The sequence below is a fragment of the Callospermophilus lateralis genome, chromosome 15, assembly GCF_048772815.1.
Source record: "Callospermophilus lateralis isolate mCalLat2 chromosome 15, mCalLat2.hap1, whole genome shotgun sequence".
In the NCBI taxonomy this organism is placed as follows: domain Eukaryota; kingdom Metazoa; phylum Chordata; class Mammalia; order Rodentia; family Sciuridae; genus Callospermophilus; species Callospermophilus lateralis.
Window position 1 is genome coordinate 11,032,520 of NC_135319.1, and position 18,267 is coordinate 11,050,786.

Sequence of the window (18,267 nt, forward strand, 5' to 3'; positions counted from 1 at the left end):
TCTGACTGCAGGTGACTGGGAAGGCAGAACAGTCCTATGGAGTGGCTTAGCCTTTGTTTTAGACCACCTTGGGCCAGCTTGCGTTGACTCCATGTCTAAGGCTAATGAACAGAGCTCAGAGTCAAAAGATCTTAATTCTTTTAAAAGTTGGATCTCTTTCAGTCTATGTTGGAGAGACTCTCCCAAGGGAGCCAGGTTAGGCAAGGGAATTGGGGAAAAAATATCTGGTGTGGGGATTTGGCCCCTGAAGGGCCGGAGCACAAAAGGCAAGAGAGATATAGGAGGGAGGTGGATGTGTAAGTCCTATAGGCTGTGGCAGGGTCCTAAGAGGTGGCGAGTCTTCTGAATCATAGGGAGCTGCTTCCTTCTCCAAGTTAGCCTCCTCTCCAGGGATCAATGTGTCTCCAGGATTTTAAACTGGATAAAGGTGGTTGGTAACCATTTGAGCCCTATTCATTAGGGTGGTATTTTGAGGGGGACCAGGAAGGTTCCCAGGGTCCTGGGGAGACTGAGAATGGTCTATGTCTATACTAACTGATGGGCATGCGAGGGGGGGACAAGAGGTCTTTTGCATAGTCTCTTCCAAAATTCTGAAAAGTTTTAAGGTACCATTGTCAAAGGGTGAACTTTTAAGAAATTCATTAATTAATTTTCAGTAAGAAAAGGTGGGAACAGGCACTTTTTCTGGCCAAAGGATTCATAATAATCTTTTAAACAGTCTCCTACTCTAAGCCATCTTTTACCATCAATGGTCCCTTCAAGGGGAAATCATGGACACAATTCCCCTATGTATGAAAAAAAAATTAAGTCCTTTTTCTTAAGTCACACCCCCCCATGTCTTGAAAGACTCCTTGAGGCCTGACAAAACAAATCATGTGACGAAACTGCTTGTCCCATGGTGGGTCACTCCCCGTGCGTTATCCCCACTCTCCTCCTGGTTCTATCTCTCGGTGGTGTCTGCTGAGGCAATCGAGAGCTCCGCTTGACCAAACCTTCAAGGAGAATGGGGTTCCCTATCACTCAAAGGCTCAAGCCCCAGTCAATGGGTGCTAGATGTCCCGGCTGACAGGACACATCAACGTGGGCAGCGAACCTATATGGGGAGAAATGAAGAGACAAGAGACACAAGAGGTGACAACAAGACAGCAGTTCTGATCAAGCCGCAAAATTCATTGTTCACACAGGGGAATTTATATGCTGGAGATGAGAAAGCTCTCTTATTGGCAGTTCCTGGATGTCTTCACAAGGTGAGATAACCTCAGGATATTTCAAGAAGACAGATGGCCACAGGATGTCTCAGGGACACAGATGGCTACAGGATGTCTCCAAGACAGGATGTCTCCCTGGGGGCTGTTTCTTGTAAGTGTCAGGCTATTCTTTGAAGGAGAATTTCTTCTACCCCTGACTGTCTGGGATTCAGTATTTTGAATGAAAAATTGGAAAAAGAATGCAATGTGTATGCAAATATGTGCTACCCAAAAATCTTCCCACTCTCATTCAGAACAATGCCTTGACATTACCTTCACCCTAAGTAAGACACAATTAGAGGAGAAGAGTTAGAAAATCTGTGAATACACATCTGGAATGGAAAAAACTTAAGAGTTCACAAACTTGGAGGTGGTAGAGGAGTTTCCAAAAGTAAGGGACAGGGTAAAAACTCCACAAACATGGAGCTCTGCCGGCCTAAAGATTTCTTGAGAAACTGCCTCTGTGGTTGGTCATTTGAAATATATGTTGTTGTCAGGAGGTTTAGCTTCCTTTGTAGTGAGACCATCAAATCTGGTTCTGCATCTATGTGACCTAGAGGACATGGTTTCTTTTTTTCCAATGGACAAGAAGCAGCAGTGCTGAATTCTCTCTTTGTAGTTAAACTGTTGCCACTGGGGGCTAAGTGTCTCCCAGTGAGGACTGTGAAGCCATTTAATCGACCTCCACTTTTCGTGGTGTTTCTTGCAGCTGCACTGGGAGTTTGGAATTTGCTTCTCGAAATACAAGGAGTTCAACTTGAACACAGTGCTGGAGGGAGTTCTGTCACGTGTGGTGGGTAAGGGTCTGCAAGAGAATGCACCAACCAGGCTTCTATCCCACATAGCTTGCCCCCTTGACCATAGCCATCTGATTCTAAAAATTGCACTGAAACCTCTCCATATAACATGATGCCTTTACATACAAGGGTCTAGGGGCTGCACTATGTCAGTCACAAACCATTTGGAAGCCATTGGCAGATCCACATGACCCCACCACAGATGTTTTAACACACACCTGCACACCACTGCTCTAGGTCGACTACTCATCAGGTTCCAAATTACTGGCATCTCTCTTCTAACACAATTTTCATGAACACCAGTCAATCAAGGAACTGTCTGGTACACTCATGATCATCAATAGAACATACAAAGTTTCTCCAGTGCCACCTGATCATGGGAATTCAAAAATTTAATGGTATTTATCTAGCCATTTTTCAACGATGACATTGGAGGCACTGTGCGTTTCAATTCATTAAGGAACCATTAAATGGAGAGGAAGCTCATTTCAATGAAAGCTCTGGAAAACATTAACAGGCAAGGCTTCCCAAAGACAGTCCAAAAGGTCACATGAAGCCAGGCCCATTGAGGTCCACAATGTGATGTCCATGTGTGTTTTTACTTGCAACTATGGCTGCCACGTCTTTAAGAATAAAATCATGTGATATCCTTCCTGAGATTCCCAGTGCTTTGTGGAAAGCAAGCCTGGGCCTAGATCTCAGTTTCCAAGGGCAACTCTCATGCGTGGCCTCATAAAATCCCAACACAATACACAGCAATACTTCTTTGAGGTTAGTTCCAGAACACAGTCTTTAGGGGAATCACACCAGTGTTCAAGCCCAGGTGGACCCAGTCATCTCTTCCTACAGCCACACAAATGACCACAATTAAAACCAAAACACTCCCACATGGCCCTCATCTTCTTCCATATAGACACTCGACATAACCTCAGGCTGTTGGTTTTCATGAGGGGCGCATCCAAAGAGAGTGTCCAAAATAAGCTCCCTTGCCTCCATTTTCCTAAAGTCAGTGTGGCCAGGACACCGTTTCTGTGAACCAGGAGTGATCAAAGAGGCCTGGGGTTAATACTGCTCTGTTTCTCCTTTTTGAGGCCTACTGGGGTTTAGATTCTTTTTGTTAATGGAGTCATGAGGAAACCCAAGCACCTATGGGCTAGACTCTGCAGGTCTTTGAAGAACTCATTTAACTCAAAGGATCTCTATTCTCAATGATGGAGGTCAGGAACCTTACAGAGGAAGGCGAGAGACTTCATCCACAATGACGGTTCATTTGGCTATTTTGGTTTTGGATGCACACATGGGATTTTTCATTAGGTCCATTAGGTGCTGAGAATCTAAGCCACGGCCTCACACAGGGCCAAGAGGCTGATTCAGACACATGCCTTTCCAAAGCAATTAAGCAAAGAGCCACAGGTGATGTCCACTCATTTCCATTTGAAAACTGTTTTCTTCAGGCTTTACAACGGGGTGCCCTGAGGCAAGACCTTCCTGACATTCATGGCAACAGAACAATTGGTAAGCAAAAGGCCCAAAGCAGGGTTTCTCCACTGAGACTTTCCTGGTAACACTGATATCTGGTTTTTCTGAGATGCTCACCATTCCCATCAGCTATCCAGTACATGGCCATGTCATAGAGCTTGGAGGTGGTACATATCTTGGACACAAAACCATGAGCCTATTCTGGAGATAGGCCAGAATTCAGGAAGAAAACAGGAACTTAGGAAGATATTAGGTGTTGCCCATCCATAAGGCAAGCGCAGACCATTCATAAATTTGGCAGGATGAATGCTGGGAAGATTTTTATTAGAAAGGACACATGTATTGATGTATTATCTTTTCTAATTTCAACAACCAGAAACACAGTGGGATACACAGACATAGAAACACTCACCTTTTCAAACGACTTACTAGAAACAATTCACACCAAACCAAACAAATCGACTTTCCTTCCTATTCTCAGAACATTAGACAAAACCACAAACCCACACCCACACCCACACAAACCCCCAAGTAGGTCTGTGACAATACGGAGTGTTCTTTGCCTGGTGGGCCATATTATATTCCCCCATAATGGGCTGTCCTGTATCAGATCTGGTCTCTTTGCCCAACTCTGTGAAGGTGTCAAAAGCCAGAGGTGAGCCACTACCTGCTTTCACAGGAAAAGCCCCATTTCAGACCTTCCTGGCTTTTGGCCATCATGACATCAGTAGGTACCAAGAAAGACTGACTCTATCCTTGGTAAATACAAACAAGTTTGACCACTGGGACTTTGACTGGGAGTGGCTCTTGGTGCCTGGCTTCCTGGATCACAAGTTCAGAGAGTTCCATCTCTAAGGAAGCGAAGTGAGGTCACTTCCTTTCGGAACTAAATGAGGTCACTACCTTGGCAACCACTATATCCTAACAGTTGCTTCCAAGGGTCAAATGAGATGGAGGTTGCACCTACTTCCTGTGACACTTTCACAAGTTATAATGGTATATCAAACATAGGCACCCGGGAACAGCTCTCATCACAGGCCTGGTTTGGTCCATCTTCTCGACATTAAGAAGAGAGTGGCTGATTCCGACACAACCCTTCATCCTGACCAGGTTGTTTTCCATGGAAGATGACTTTTGCTCACTCAGGTCCTCCATAGCTGCCTCCATCTTTTCCAGGGATCATTTCTGAAAAGACCTTAGAGGTTCTCAGCAGGTGGAAGATCCTCTACCTTCCTGGATTGTAAGACCAACTCTGTTTCTGCTCTTCTGTAAAGTTAGATTAGGGAAGTGTGTATAGTTAGGTTTAATAACATGTTTGAATTGTGTTATGAATCATTCTTCTGGATGAATAATGGTATTAGGAACCTGCGATACTTATAAGAATATATAGGTGAGATATATGTATGAAAACCAGAAATCTAAGATTTGAAGCCCAAAAGAGCATTGGGAACTTGATTGTGATACTTAATGTTGAATTACGTTCTGCACAGATGTCTCAGATAAATCCATATACAATGGCACAGGACCTTGTACATTGCATGATTGATTGTGGAAGAGAACGTCCAGTCAAAAAGGGATAGTCGGTAGGATTAGAAAGATAGTCGGTATGTTTAGGAAGAAGAGTGAGTATTGGATTTGGACCGAAAGTTCTTTAGCAATAGGGTTTCAGTTAGAGAGTGAATGTAAATGTCAGCACATATGAAGATTCAGTCACAATGATGAACTCAGGAAAATATGTAGGAAAGCAGATAACAATAGAGATATTACAAAATATAGCAAAGTATAAATTGAGTGATAGTATTAGACACTTTGAACAGGGTTGAGTTTGAATATGTAATCTTAGGATGAAACAAATATGTAGGATTGACATTTGAGAGCACTGGGCAACCTGGACACGGATGTTTTTAGTAATCCATGATCACTTTCCTTTTAGGCTTTGGTACAATCATAATTGTGAACTTTGCATTTTGTGTCCAGAATATTACTGTGATAAAATGTATATGTACATCAGGTGACATGAGTATTTCTTCCAGCATTTCTGGCAGCAATGATTTGAAGTCCTATAAATTAGTATTGGGGGTACAAAGAGGTGTACCCTGTGTCTATGAAAATACAGATGATGCATGAAGAGACCACATTGTGAATAAATAAAATAACTGGCCCCACTTTAAATAATGGATTGAATTGATATATGAAAATATATAAGAAATCATATATTGATATACAATCATTCATTCCAACCAGCAATACATCTACTGATAATATTAGGGTTATGGATTTTCATGAAGTGTGTGTGAGTTTTGCTTCAAAAGTGATCATGGAAATCGAAAATAATGTGTTTGGAGAGAAGCCTCATGAAAAGACCAGTCAAGAAACATGGAGGAATGCATGTGTTCTGAAGAAGAAAGTGTTTTAAAATGAAACAAATGCCTAGAAATTTGTGAAATTGTGGATGAATTATATATACTATTACGGTGCGTGAGGGAGTTCTGTCATGCGTGGTAGGTTATGGTCTGCAGGAAAATGCACCAACCAGGCTTATATACCTCATAGCTTGCCCCCTTGACCATAGGAACCTGATTCCAAACATTGACCTGAAACCTCTCCGTATAACAAGATGCCTTTACATATAATGGTCTGCTGGCTGCACAATGGTAGTCGCAAGCCATTTGGACACCAATGGGAGATCCACATGGCCCCACCACAGATGTTTTATCACACACCTGCCCACCACTTCTCTAGGCCCACTCCTCAGCAGGCTCCAACTTCCTAGCATCTCTGTTCTGCACCAATTTCATGAAAACCAGTAAATCAAGGCACTGTCTGGTATAATCATGATCAGCCACAGTATATACAAAGATTCTCCAGTGCCATCTGGTCATGGGAATTTTAAAAATTCCATGGTATTTATCTAGCCATTTTTCAAGAATAAAGTTGAGTCACTGTGGGTTTCAATTCACTCTGGAACCATTAAATGGTGAGGAAGATCATTTCAATGAATTATCTGGAGAACTCTCACAGGCAAGGCTTCCCAAATAGTGGCCAAAATATCACATGAATCCAGGCCCATTGAGGTCTAAAATATGACATCCATGTGTGTTTTGACTCTCAACTATGGCTGCCAAGTCTTTCAGAATAAAATCATGTGATATCCAGGCTGAGATTCCCAGTGCTCTGTGAAAAGCCACCCTGGGACTACATCTCAGTTTCCAAGGTGAACTCTTGCGAAGCCTCCTAAAATTCCAACACAATTCTTGGCAATACTTCTCTGAGGTCAGTTCCAGAACTCAGTCTCTAAGGGAAATCAAACCAGAGTTCAAGGCCAGGTGGACCCAGTCATCTCTTCCAACCGCCACACAAATGACCACAATTAAAACCAAAACACTCCCACATGGCTCTAATCTTCTTCCATATAGACACTGATCATAACCTCTGGCTGGAGGTTTCCAAGAGGGGTGCAGCCCAAGACAGTGTCCAAAATATACTCCTTTGCCCCTCATTTGCCTAAAGTCAGGGTGGCCTGGACACTCGTCCAGGGAACCAGGAGTGATCAAATAGGCCTGCTGTAAATACTGCTCTGCTTCTCCAATTTGAGGCCTACTTATTGTGAGTTATAGATTCTTTATGTGATTTGGATTCTGGCAAAACCCAAGCACCTATGGGCTAGCCACTGCAGGGCTTTGAAGAACTCATTTGAACCAAATGTTCCAATTCTCACTTGATGGAGATCAGAAACCTTATAGAGGAAGGCGAGAAACTTCTTCCACAAGGACTGCTCTTTTGGCCAATTTGGTTTTGGATGCACACATGGAATCTTTCTTTACATCCATCATGTGCTGAGAATCTAAGCCACAGCCTCATACAGGACCTAGAGCCTGATTCAGACACATCTTTTTCCAAAGCAATTAAGCAAAGTGCCACAGGTGATGCCCATTCATTTCTATTTGAAAACTGTTTTCTTCTGGCTTCACAAAGGGGTGGCCTGAGGCAAAGAACTTTCTGACATTCAGTGCAACAGAACAATAGTTAAGCAAAAGGCCCAAAGCCGAGTTTCTCCATTGAGACTTTCCTGGTCACACTGATATCTGAGTTTTCTGCGATGCTCCCATTCCCTTAAGCTATCCAATATATGGCCATGTCACAAAGCTTGGAGGTGGTACATATATTGGGCACAACACCATGAGCCTATTCTGGAGAGTTGCCAGAATTCAGGAAGTAATCAGGAACTTAGAAATATTGTAGATGCTGCCCATCCAAAATTCAAGCAGCAGTCCATTCAAAAATTGCGTAAGAATAATCCCTGGAAGCTTTCCACTAGACAGGACACATCCATTGATGCATTCTATTTTCTAATGTCTACAACCATGGATACAGTGGGATACACAGACCCAGAAACTCTCGCCTTGTCAAACGAATTACTAGAATCAGTTCACTCCAAACAAAACAAACAGCCTTTCTTTCCTATTCTCAAAACATGAGACAAAACCAGAAACCCACACCCACACCCACAAAGGCACATCCTCCCTCAAGTAGGTCTGTGACTATCCAGAGTGTCCTCTGACTGGTGGGCCATACTATGTTCCCCCGAAATGGCCTGTCCTGTCTCAGATCTGTTATTTTTGTCCAACTCTTTGAAGTTTACAGGAGCCAGGGGTGAGCCACTACCTGGTTTCTCAGAAAAGGCCTCTCTTCAGAGCTTTCCTGGCATTTGGCCATCCTCACATAAGTAGGTACCAAGAAAGGCTGCCTCTGTCCTTGATAAATCCAATCAAGTGAGAACACTGGGACTGGGACTGGGACTGGCTCTGTGTGCCTGGATTCCTGGATCCCATGTTCAGAAAGTTCCATCACCAAGGAAGTGAGGTTAAGTCACTTCCTTCAGGAATTGAATGAGGTCACTGCCTTGGCAAACACATTGTCCTAAGACTTGCTTCCAAGTTTCCCATGAGATAGAGGCTGTCCCTACTTCCTGTGACACTTTCACAAGTTAGATTTCTTTATCAACCATAGGCACTCAGGAACAGCTGTACACACAGTCCTGCTTTGGTCCATCTTCTCTACATTAAGAAGATAGAGGCTGATTCAGACAAAACCCTTCATCCTGACCAGGTTTTTTGCCATGGAAGATGACTCTTACTCTCTCAGGTCCTTCATAGCTCCCTACATTTTCTACAGGGATCATTTCTGCATGGACATTTGAAGTTCTCACCAGGTGGAAGATCCCTACATTGCTGTATTGTAAGACCAACTCTTTCCCTGCTCTTTTGAAAAGTTAGATTGAGGGAACAGTGTATGGTTATAGTTAATAACATGTTCGATTTGGGTGAGAAATCATTCTGCTGGATGAATAATGGTATTGGGAACCTGCGATATTTATAAGATTATAGAGGTGAAATATAAGTATGAAAACAGAAAACTAGGAACGATTTGAAGCACAGAAGGTCATTGGGCACTTGATTGGTTTACTTAGCTTTGAATTAGGTTCTGCACAGATGTTTCAGGTAAATAAATAATCAATGGCAGAGGACCTTGTACCTTGGATCACTGAATTTAGAAGAGAACATCGACTCAGACAGGGATAGTCGGTAGGATTAGAAAGATAGTTGGTAGGTTTCAAATGAAAAGTGAATAAAGCATTTGGACCAAAAGTTCTTTAGCAATGTTGATTCAGTTAGAGAGAGAATGTCAATGTCAACACATGTGAAGTGTCATTCACAATGATTAACTGGAGAAAAGGTGTAGGAAAGCAGATATCAATAGAGACATTAGGAAATCAGGCAAAGTACAAAGTGTGTGATAGGAAAAGACATTTTTAAAAGGGTTGAGGTTGAATATATAATCTTTGGAAGAAACAAATATGTACTCACCAATAGGAATGATATTTGAGAGCAGTAGGGAACAAGGACATGGATGTTGTTAGTAATACATGGTCACATTCAATTTAGGCTTTGGTACAATCATAAGTGTGACCCTTGTATTTTGTGTCAGGAATATTACTGAGATGAAATGTATATGTATATCAGATGAGTAGAAAATACATCATGAAATATATATCATCCACAGATCCAACATGGATAACATGGATATATAGGTGGAATATAAGTATGAAAACAGAAGCCTAGGTAAGATTTGAATCCCAGAAGAACATTGGGCCCTTGATTGTGATACTTAGATTTTGATTATGTTCTGCAGAGGTGTCTCAGATAAATCGATATTCAATGGCACAGGACCTTATATCTTGGATGACTGAATGTCAAAGAAAACATCCAGTCAAAAAGGTATAGTCCGTAGCATTAGGAAGATAGTCAGTAGGATTAGAAAAAAGAATGAGTAAAGGATTTGGACAACAAGTTTTGCTTCTCCAATTTGAGGCCTACTGTCATGCATGGGCGATGCTCATGCATGGCCTCCTAATATCCCAACACAATTCATGGCAATACTTCTCTGAGGTCATTTCCAAAACTCAGTATCTTAGGGGAATCACACCAGAGTTCAACCCCAGGTGAACCCAGTCATCTCTTCCAACCACCACACAAATTACAACAATTAAAACCAAAACACTCACACATGGCTCTCATCTTCTTCCATATAGACACTCATCATTACCTCTGGCTGGAGGTTTCCATGAGGGGCGCCGCCCATGACAGTGTCCAAAATAAGCTCACTTGCCCCTCATTTGCCTAAAGTCAGGGTGGCCTGGACACCCTTCCTGTGAACCAGGAGTGATCAAATAGACCTGCGGTTAATATTGCTTCACTTCTCCAATCTGAGGCCTACTGACTGTAGGGTTTAGATTTTTTATGTGAATTGGAGTCATAAGAAAACCCAAGCACCTAAGGGCTAGCCTCTGCAGGGCTTTGAAGAACTCATTTGACCCAAAGGATCCCTATTCTCACTTGATGTAAGTCAGAAACCTTACAGAGGAAGGTGAGTGTCTTCATCTACAATGACTGCTCTTTTTGCCATTTTGGTTTTGGATGCACATATGGTATCTTTCTTTAGATCTATCTGGTGGTGAGAATCTAAGCCACAACCTCACACAGGGCCAAGATGCTGATTCAGACACATCCCTTTCCAAAGCAATTAAGCAAAGAGCCACAGGTGATGCCCATTCATTTCCATTTGAAAACTGTTTTCTTCAGGCTTCACAAAGGGTGGTCTGAGGCAAAGATCTTCCTGACATTCAGGGCAACAGAACAATAGGTAAGCAAAAGGCTCAAAGCAGCGTTTCTCCACTGAGACTCCCTGGACACACTGATATCAGAGTTTTCCTAGATGCTCGCCATTCCCTTCAGCTATCCAGTACATGGCCATGTCACAGAGGTTGGAGGTGGTATATATCTTGGACACAAAATCATGAGGACAAAATGGAGAGTGGCCAGAATTTAGGAAGAATACAGGAATTTAGCATGATAGTATGTCTTGAACATGGATAAGGCAAGCTGCAGTCCATTCATAAATTGGGCAAGATGAATGCTGGGAAGCTTTCTACTAGACAGGACACACCCATTGTGGCATTCTTTTTTCTAATGTCTACAACTACGGAGACAGGGGGATACACAGACATGGAAACACTCGCCTTGTCAAAGACTTATTAGAAACATTCCACTCCAAAACAAACAAACCGACTTTTTTACCTATTCTCAGAACATGAGACAAAACCACAAACTGTCATCCACACACACCAAGGCACATTTTCCCCCAAGTAGGTCTGTGACTATCCGGTGTGTCCTCTGACTATATGCCATATGATGTTCCTCAAAAATGGCCTTTCCTGTCATAGATCTGGTCTCCTTTGTCAACTCTGTGAAGTTGTCAGGAGGCAGCAGTGAGCCACTTTCTGTCCTCTCAGGAAAGGCCCCTCTTCAGAGCTGTCCTGGCATTTGGCCACCCTCAAATCAGTAGGTACCAAGAAAGACTGACTCTCTCCTTGGTAAAACCAAACAAGTGAGCTCACTGGAACTGGGACTGGTAGTGGTTCTGTGTGCCTGGCTTCCTGGATCCCAAGTAGAGAGAGTTTCATCACCAAGGAAGTAGGTGAGGTCACTTTCTTCAGGAACTGAATGTGGTCACTGCCTTGGCCACCTCTTTGTCCTAACAGTTGCTTGGTATGGTCTCTGAGATGGAGGCTGCCCCTACTTCCTGTGACACTTTCAGAAGTTAGAATGGTATGGAAACCATAATTGCCTGAAAACAGCTCTCCACCCAGTCTTGATTTTGTCCTTCTTCCCTACATTAAGAAGAGAGAGGCTGATTCAGACACATCCTTTCATGCTGACCGGGTTGTTTGCCATGGAAGATGACTTTTGCTCTCTCAGGTCCTTCGTAGCTGCCTACATCTTCTCCAGGGTTTATTTCTGGATGGACTTTTGAGGTTCTCAGCAGGTGGAAGATCCACTACCTTCCTGTATTGTAAGACCAACTCTGTCCCTGCTCTTCTGTAAAGTGAGATTAAGTGAACAGTGTATGGTTAGGGTTAAAACCATGTTCGATTTGGGTTAGGAATCATTCTGCTGGATGAATAATGGTATTGGGAACCTGTGATATTTATAAGAATATAGACATGAAATATATGTATGAGAACAGAGATCTAGGAAAGATTTGAAGCGCAGAAAGGCATTGGGCCTTTGATTGGTATACTTAGCTTGAATTATGTTCTGCACCAAGGTATCAGATAAACTGATACACAATGGCATAGGACCGTGTACATTGGATGATTGAATGTAGAAGAGAACATCCAGTCGAAAAGGGATAATACGTAGATTTAGGAAGATAGTCAGTATGTCTAGGAAGAATAGTGAGTCTAGGAGTTAGACCAAAAGTTCTTTAGCAATAGGCTTTCAGTTAGAGAGAGAATGTAAATGTCAGCACATGTCAAGAGACTGTCACAATGATGAACTGGGGAAAATATGTTGGAAAGCAGATATCAATAGGGACATTAGGAAATCAGGAAAAGTATAAAGTCAGTTATAGGATTAGATATTTTCCACAGGCTTGAGGTTGAATATATAATCTTAAGAAGAAACAAACATGTAGTCACCAATAGGATTGATATTTGAGAGCATTAGGCAATCTGGACATGGATGTTATTAGTAATCCATGCTAACTTTCCATTTAGGCTTTGGAACAATCATAAGTGTGACTTTTGTATTTTGTGTCCAGAATACTACTGTGGTAAATGTATATGTAGATCAGGTGACATGAGTATTTCTTCCACCATTATGGGGAGCAAAATTCTGAAAACTTATAAATTAGTACTGGGTGTACCCTCTTTTGATGATTATAGAGATGATGCATGAATTGACCATATTGTGAGTAAAGTATATAACTGGTTCCAACTTTAAATAATGGATTGAATTTACATCTGGAAATATACCAAAAATCTTATATTGATATATATTCATTCATTCCAAAGAGTTATATATCAAATGGTAATATTAGGGTTACAGTTTATTATGAAGAGTGTGTGAGATTTGTTTCAAAAATGATTATGGAATCAAAAATAATGTGTTTAGAAAGAAGTCTAGTGAAAAGAAAAGTAAAGTATCATGGAGGAATACATGTGTTCTGAAGTAGGAAGTGATTGAAAGTGAACCAAATGCCTACAAATTTGTGAACTTATGGATGTAAAAATATATCCTATTATGTCCATAAACTGAAGAAATTGTAATGTACAAGTGTTGAATAAAAATGAACTTCAAAATACACATCATGTTCCATAGGAATCTACTTGCATTGATGTTAAACTGGGTCAGTTACTGTAGAAATATTAGGATTTGTAAGCACCTATCACTGAAGTTAGTTTTCAGTAGTAGGAAATCAATATGTATTTCAGGTGTTTGAGTATTTCTGAGAATAATCTTGTGAAATGTTGTTTATAAATACACACACAGGAACATGAATGAATTTTAAGAGTGTATAATAAGACACATATATTTCATATTTTGGAAAATCTGGAGAATATATATATACACACACACACTCACACACACACACACATTAATATGTAGCAATATGTATGAAAATCGAAATTCATCATGAAATATAATTCATCCACATATCCAAAAATATTCATTTTACTAAATATGGATTTATGTTAATTATGTATAATGTTATTCACTAAGAAGCTCACCCACAGGTTGAATTTTCTGTTCCCTCAGTATTTATGGGAGTCATCTCTTCTCACAGTTTTTATATTCCAAAGTCAGTGAGCTCACAAAATATATGTGTGATACCAGGTAGGGTACTATATATGCATAAAAAAATACATGTGCTGAATAGGCTACAGAGAAAGAGAGACAGCAATTATCATATGTGTTAACTTTAAAAATTCATGGAGAAATATTACAATGAAAATTTGACTAGATTTATAACACATACTCTTGATAAAGCAGAAGGCAAATCCAAGTATACACCATGCTTCCAATGAAAGGCCTGTATTTCTATTCAGTTAGGTTTTTTTTTCTCCATCATATTAGGATTAGTAGTCAGAGTCTAGTAGGGTATGGGTTCGTGTCAGGGATTCAGTATTTCTAATGGAATATAGGAAAATGAATCTAATGTGTATGCAAACATGTGCTACACAAAAATCTTCCCACTCTCATTCAGAGCAATGCCTTGACATAACCATTGGTCCAAGTAAGACACAATTAGAGGAAAGGAGTTAGAAAATCTGTAAATACATATATGGAATGGAAATTGCTCAGGAGTTCACAACACTGGACGTGGTAGAACAGTTTCCAAAAGTAAGGGAGATGGTAAACACTTCAGAAACATGGAGCTCTGCTGCCCTAAAGACTTCTTGAGAAACTTCCTCTGAGGTTGGGCACAAAATATATGTAATTGTCAGGAGATTTAGCTTCGTTTGTAGTGACACCATCATATCTGGGTCAGCATTTATGTGACCTGGAGGACATGGTTCCTTATTTTCTAACGAACATGAGGCAGAAGTTCTGAATTCTCTCTTTGTAAATAAACTGTGGCCACTGGGAGCTAAGTGTCTTCCCGTGTGGTCTGTGAAGCCATTTGGTCATCCTCCATTTTTCGAGGTGATTTTACTGCTGCACTGGAAGTTTGGTATTGGCTTCATGAAATACAAGGAGTTCAACTGGTACACAATGCTGGAGGAAGTTCTTTCACGTGTGGTTGGTCAAGGTCTCCATGAGAATGTATGAACCAGGATTCTATTGCACACAGCTTTCCCCCTTGACTATAGCAACCTGACTCTGAACATTGCCCTGAAACCTCTCCATATAAAAATAAAAAATGCCTTTACATATAAGGGTCTGCTGACTGCACCATGTCAGTCTCAAGTATTTTGGAAGCTAATGGCAGATCCAGGTGGTCCTACCAAATATATTTATTCACACACCTACAGTCCACTGCTCTACGTCCACTACTCAGCAGGCTCCAACTTACTGGCATCTCTGTTCTACACCATTTTCATGAAACCCAGTCAATCAAGGCACTTTCTGGTACACTCATGTTCAGCAACAAGATATCCAAAGTTCTCCAGTGCCACCTGGTCATGGGAATTTCAAAAATTTCATGGTATTTATCTAGCCATTTTTCAAGGATGAAGTTAGAGGCACTGTGGGTTTCAATTTATTCAGGAACCATTAAATGGTGAGGAAGCTCATTTCAAAGAAAACTCTGGAGAACACTCACAGGCAAGCCTTCCTAAAGAGTGGCCAAGAGGTCACATGAATCCAGGCCCATTGAGGTTTACAATGTGAGGTCCATGTGTGTTTGGACTCTCAAGTATGGCTGCCAAGTCTTTAAGAATAAAATCATGTGATGTCCTGGCTTAGATTCCCCGAGCTCTGTGGAAAGCGAAACTGGGCCTAGAACTCAGGTTGCAAGAGCGATTCTCATGCGTGGCCTCCTAAAATTTCAATAATATTTATTGCAATACTTCTCTGAGGTCAGGTCCAGAATTCAGTCTCTAAGAGGAATTACAACAGAGTTCAAGCGCAGGTGGACCCAGTCATCACTTCCAACAGCCACACAAATGACCACTATTAAAACCAAAACACTCCCACATGGCCCTCATGTTCTTCCATATAGACACTTATCATAACCTCTGGCTGGAGGTTTCCATGAGGGGCGCAGACCAAGACACTGTCCAAAATAAGCTCCCTTGCCCCTCATTTCCCTAAAGTCGAGGTGGCTTGGACACACTTTCTGTGAACCAGGAGTCATCAAATTGGCCTGCCCTTAATACTTCTCCACTTTACCAATTTGAGGCCTATTGCCTGTGGGGTTTAGATTCTTAATGTAAATTGGAGTCATGACAAAACCCAAGCACCTATGGCCTAGCCTCTGCATGTTTTGAAGTGCTCATTTGACCCAAAGATCCCTATTCTCACTTGATGAACGTCAGGAACCTTAGAGAGGAAGGCGAGTGACTTCATCCCAATTACTGCTCTTTGGGCCATTTTGGTTTTGGATGCACACATGGGATCTTTTTTTAGATCCATCAGGTGCTGAGAATCTAAGCAACAGCCTCACACAGGGCCAAAGGGCTGATTTAGACAATCCAAAAGCAATTAAGCAAAGAGCCACAGGTATGCCCATTCATTTCCATTTGAAAACTTTTTTCTTCAGGCTTCAAAAAGGGGTGGCCTGAGGCAAAGACCTTCCTGACATTCAGGGCAACAGAACAATTGGTAAGCAAAAGGACCAAAGCAGGGTGTCTCCACCGAGACTCTCCTAGTCACATTGATATCTGAGTTTTCTGAGATGCTCGCCATTCCCTTCAGCTATCCAGTTCATGGCCATGTCACAGAGCTTGAAGTTGGTATATATCCTGGACACAAAACCATGGGCCTTTTCTGGAGAGATGCCAGAATTCAGGAACTTAGGTAGATATCAGGGGTTGCCCATCGATAAGACAAGCTACAGTCCGTTCATTAATGGGGCACAATGAATGATGGGAATCTTTCTACTAGACACGACATATCCATTGATGCATTAAATTTTCTAAAGTCTACAATCACGGACACAATGGGATACATAGATATAGAAACACTCGCCTTGTTAAACGATTTACTAGAAACAGTCCACTCCAAACCAAACAAACCTAATTTCCTATCTATTCTCAGAACATGAGACAACACCACAAAACCACAAGCACACCCACAAAGGTACCTCCTTCCCCCAAGTAGGTCTGTGACTCTCCGGAGTGTCCTCTGACTGATGGGCCATACTATGTTCCCCTGAAATAGCCTGTCCTGTCTCAGATCTGGTCTCCTTGGCCAACACTGTGATGTTGTCAGGAGCCACCAGTGAGCCACTCCCTGCTTTATCTAGAATGGCCCCTCTTCAGAGCTTCCTGTGACACTTTCACAAGTTTGAATGGTATATCAACCATCGTCACCCAGGAACAGATCTCCACACACGCCTGGTTTGATCCATCTTCTCGACATTAAGAAGAGAAGCTGATTCAGACACAACCCTTTATCCTGACCAGGTTGTTTGCGATGGAAGATGACTTTTGCTCACTCACGTCCTTCATAGCTGCCTACATCTTCTCCAGGGATCATTTCTGCATGGACCTTTGAGGTTCTCAGCAGGTGGAAGATCCCCTACATTCCTGTATTGTAAGACCAACTCTTCTCCTGCTCTTCTGTAAAGATAGATTGAGGGAACAGTGTATGGTTATGATTAATAACATGTTTGGTATGGGTTAGAAATCATTCTGCTGGATGAATAATGGTATTGGTCACCTGCGATATGTACAAGAATATATAGGTGAAATATATGTATGAAAACAGAAATCTAAGTAAGATTTGAAGGCCAAAAAGGCATTGGGCCCTTGATTGGGATACGCAGTGTTGAATTACGTTCTGCACAGATGTCTCAGATACATCGATATACAATGACATAGGACCTTGTACCTTGGATGATTGAATGTAGAAGAGAACATCCAGTCAAAAAGGGATAGTCGGTAGTGAAAGCTTAATAAATTAGGTACTTTTAACTTCCTGTTTTTCTGTATGCTTAACAAAACTCTGTTGAGAAATGTTTGCTAATCTTTTTCCAAAATGTGCTGTTCCCAAGTGCCAAACTGCAGAATGTACTCCCTCACTCGGTGTCAGGCAAACCGCCCACTCGCCCTTACCCGTCAGTAAATTTCCCTCCCTTCCCTCTCCAAGGAAAGTATATAAGCTCTGCTTAAGCTGTTCTCAGGGCTCTCTGCTCTATTCAAGTGAGCTCTGAGGCCCACCATGCTGGACCCCAAATAAACCCTTTGCTGTTGCATGAGACAGTCTCTTGGTGGTCTCTTCATCCGAAGCTCGCATGAACTTTACATATTGAGGTTCCACCGAGTTCCGGCAGCGGCGGATGAGAGACCCCAAGGGGCTTCTCTTGGGGCAAGTAAGGCGCCTCTTTCTGGTTTCATATTTCAGGTTAGGGCTTGGCAAAATCGCTGGCTATGAAGAGCCTGAGCTCTCTCTGATGGTGTCTGAGAGACGTGTCACAGAGACACAGGGCACATCCCTGGGGGATGCCCCAGAGGACTCGGGAAATCAAGGAACAATATAGTCTCCTCGACTCAGTGATATTTTGTTTCAGATTCGGTATTGCCAGCCCATCGGATTTTGCCAGCTACTCCTTCCTTGTCTCAGTGTTGGACGTCCATTGCCTGTCTTTATTGTCTTGTCTTTTCTGTGTCCTGTGTCGTTGCTTTTACTGTTTGTGTACCTTTCATTATAGGACAGAGCACTTCAATGCCTCTGTCC